We start from the raw sequence: 3,927 nt of genomic DNA, 5'->3' as shown, positions 1-3,927 counted from the left end.
TAAACACTGATCATTATAAAAGAAAACTTAGAAATCGTTAATCGTTACGATTGGGCGAATTGAACTGGAGACAAGAGTGGTGCTGTCTCTGGAAGAAGTGGCATGTTTTTGTACCACTATATAACCCCTTTAAATGCAGTGAATTAAAGCCGCAGTAATGTCACCGTTCACATCATGGCTGCCACCGTACAGTAAGTGTTCTTGCCTGCTAATGACTATATAACATAGTTTTAAAACAATAAAGTTATAAAAGAACATTATAACTATAAAATAATATTTAAGAATGCCCCCTTCAATGCTTCATGTGGTCATTTTTGTGCCATGCTCCACCCAGAGGATACACACTGAACATAACAAGGTCTCCATTGAGACAATGACAAAAAAATAAAGGCAGCAAAACCTGTGGGGTCCAAGCACACCCCAGACAACGAAAAGATGTCACCATCTTACAGGTCAGCGGTAATAAAATTAGTGTTATTTAATCTGGTAACTGACAGTCCAAAAATTCTGATGCTCATTTCTGAGAATTGGGTCATACAGACATAATGGAGGGGAGAGGCAGCCTTTTTTGGACACCTCCCAGAAACACACCCAGCTTCTGCCTATGGGTGGTGTCTGGTATGTACAGCTGTATTCACTCTATGGGGACAAACTAAAATACCAGACATAGCCCATGGACTACAATGTCTGGACCCGACTTTACTATCACTGGAACAACCCCTTTAAGGTACTCTTGTTCTGTGATTGTGGCTCAGATTCATTCAAACAATCTAGGTTAGAAGCAGAATTCCTGTATGGACTCAAGAACAGACTTACAAGTGGCTACTCCTGTCCACTGGTGTAGCTGGTATTGCAGCTTAGACTATTGACTTCAGTTGAGCTGCAATATACAACATAACAGCAGACGAAAGGTGGCGCTGTTCTTGATAATAAGCAGCATGTTTTCTCTTATCCAGTAGACGCCTTCTTTTGAAACATTAGGCTGGACATGGGCAGCAATTAGATGACTAGATCTAGGACGTTGGCCTCATCTATCAGGCTAAATGCTACTAGGCCCCTGGGTGCCATAGATGCTGCCCATTCTTGCTTTAACCATGATGGCACAGCCTCACCCCATGCTAGTCTATATTAATAATCTGCATTGCAAGATCCAATATTAATGCGATAACATCATTTTCAATTGATTCCCGAGACAACAGTAAAACATCCTGTTTCTCCCAGGTATACAAGATGCAGACAAGGGATTACAACACTGTAGCAGCCGGGGCCCTTATACTGCATTGTGCGTGTCAGAACTGATATTAAATATTGTAGAAACTAGAGTAAAAAAATTGCCAGTCGCCCTCTTATTTCAAGCGGTGTCTGTATCTGGGAAAGCTAGGTGACGTCCAATATGTGCAACCATTAGAGCTCCACCCAGCTTTCCTAGAGACTTACAAGGTCACTCAGTTTATTAAGAGTCTCGGAAAAGATGGGTGACTGCAGTCAATGTAATGCTGCCGATACTAGCAGTCACCCAGCTTTCCCGGAACAAGGCATGACTGAAAATTTTCAGGGCCGATTCTCCTGTAGCACTTGGCACATAAAGATGACATCATTTGTTGTGGCCTCGTTTCCCATTAGTAGCAGATCTAGGAGGAAGTCCTGGGGAATATGGGGTTAGGTACCACCTCCTGTAGGTCACGTACCAGCCCAAAATGCCAAAAACTGGTCCCAAGGAGTTTTTGCGAGAAATCGTGAAAATAAATGGCAGTACAAAAAAACATGAAAATCCACACGAAAGCCAGGAAAGCTAGTGACAAAGTCAGGACGTTAACAAGATGCCGCTGCCAGGACTTCTCAAAGCGGAGCAGGTGGCCGGCGATGGCCTCTTCTAGAATCATAAGGGTGCAGTAGGGCAACAAAAAACGAGTGTCCTGAAATGTCAAAGCCATCCCAGAAGCCCCCGCTGGTGATACAGGCCCGCTTATCTGTAACCTCCGCCCTGACCTCCAGCAATGCAGAGGAGTTGTAACACGTGCCTGTGGCGTTCTCGATCACCTTAAAAAAATTAGTGCTGGTGAACCAGATGATGGTCCCAACTAGGAGGGCGCCAAGCCTGCGGAAAACCGCGCCCAGGCTCCGCGTAGCTACGTAGCTGGTCAATGCGATGAACGGCAAGAGACAGAGGAACGTCCATCCCCAGGAGACCTTCACAAAATACCTAATGGAACAAAAATAGAAAACTGTATCATACAGGTCATATAAAAATGCCAACGGAACAGGTGGCTCCCTCTGCAGCCACCAAAGTTGGGGGGCCTGGCACACTGCAGCCACCAAGTTATGGGGGCACCCTCTGCAGCCACCAAAGTTATGGGGGGCACCCTCTGCAGCCACCAAAGTTATGGAGGGACACCCACTGAACCACCAAAGTTATGGGGGGCCACAATTATGGCTGGCAATGTTATGGGGGCTCCCACCATTACCCACTGGCACCTATGCTAGCTTGCAATGTTATGGGGGCACCCACCATTACCCACTGGCACCTATGGTAGCTTGCAATGTTATGGGGGCACCCACCATTACTCACTGGCACCTATGGTAGCTTGCAGCATTATGGCGGCACCCACATTACCCACCCACCTAGGTCTTGATAGGTTATGCGATGGGAGATGCCGAACATGGCCGGCAATGTTATGGGGGGTACTGACTGAAATGAGCAACCTCATGGGTCACCAACTGGGGACTGCAACATTATGGGGAGCACAAACTGTGGCTGACAATTTTAAGGAGGTGCAAGGTGTGGGTGACACTTATGGAGGTGAATGCTATGGCTGGCAATGTTATGGGGGACAAAGTCACTATGTGAAAAAGAAAAACAGAAAAATGTATGTAAGCTGTGCCATCTCCATAAGATATGTGGTATATTTCTCTCCGCTACTTGCAAGCCGCACCAGTTACCGCTAGAAGTGAACAGCAGCCCCAATAGAGAACTCTCATTAGAAAGCTTGCAGTAACACATTACAGACGCTAGAGGGGAGCTATACGCTACACTATACAATGACAAGTCCTTGACTGCCGAGACCCCGCCCCCTCTCACTTACACGTTCAGGACGGTTCTTGTTATTGAAGTAGGAGTCTGGCAGCGGCCATTGCTCCTTTACCAGAGATCCGACCAGGGAGATGGCCGCCAGACCCATGCGGCGTGTCTGCGGAACGTCTCACTGAAACAATGTCTCCGTATCCAAGAAGCGAAAGCCTCGAGGTGCTCCATGCTGGTACCAGGCCGCCGGCCGACACAAAACACGTGACGTCTTCCGCCAATCACGAGCTAGCAAACTCAGGGCAAGTCGGTAGACTGAAACATGGCGCTGCCTGACTCAACGCGTGTATTTTTTTATTCAATGGGAGTAAGCTTTATTGGCCACTAACACATTCACATTTCACAGTGTTTTACCGTGGAAACAGTATCCCTTTATAAAGAAATGCGGCTGTGGGCCATACTATAGGTGTGTTATATAAGGTATAGGTATTAATATATTATATTATAAGTATATTATAGGTGTGGACTCCATATTCTCATGGCTTCCTTTAGTTTTGGGAGCGATTGCCTGATAATGAATAAAAAGGGAGTAGACTACTAATGCTGCGTTTACACGGAACGATAATCGTTCCGTGTAAACACTGCAAACAATCAAGCGATGAGCGAAAATTTGGATATTTCAACATGTTCTCAAATCGTCGTTTATCGTTCGCTAAAAAATCCCGGATCGTTTCGTGTAAACAGTCTTTCAAAGATTCACCCTATGTAAAAGATGGGCTTAAGCGATCTTAAAAACGATTGCATTAACGATTTTCTTAAGATTTTTCAAATGATTTATTCGTCTAAACGCTGATCGTTATAAAAACGAAATCGTTGCTTCAAAATCGTTAAACCATCGATTGGGC

General features: G+C 45.5%; 1 pseudogene; it reads right to left on the bottom strand.

Moving 5' to 3' along the window:
* Positions 1–1,594: 1,594 nt before the first annotated feature.
* Positions 1,595–3,283, bottom strand: LOC138775846 (acyl-coenzyme A diphosphatase FITM2-like; annotated as a pseudogene).
* Positions 3,284–3,927: the final 644 nt, after the last annotated feature.

Source organism: Dendropsophus ebraccatus, unplaced genomic scaffold (assembly GCF_027789765.1).
Source record: "Dendropsophus ebraccatus isolate aDenEbr1 unplaced genomic scaffold, aDenEbr1.pat pat_scaffold_2176_ctg1, whole genome shotgun sequence".
In the NCBI taxonomy this organism is placed as follows: Eukaryota; Metazoa; Chordata; class Amphibia; order Anura; family Hylidae; genus Dendropsophus; species Dendropsophus ebraccatus.
This window is presented reverse-complemented; position numbering and strand designations above follow the sequence as displayed.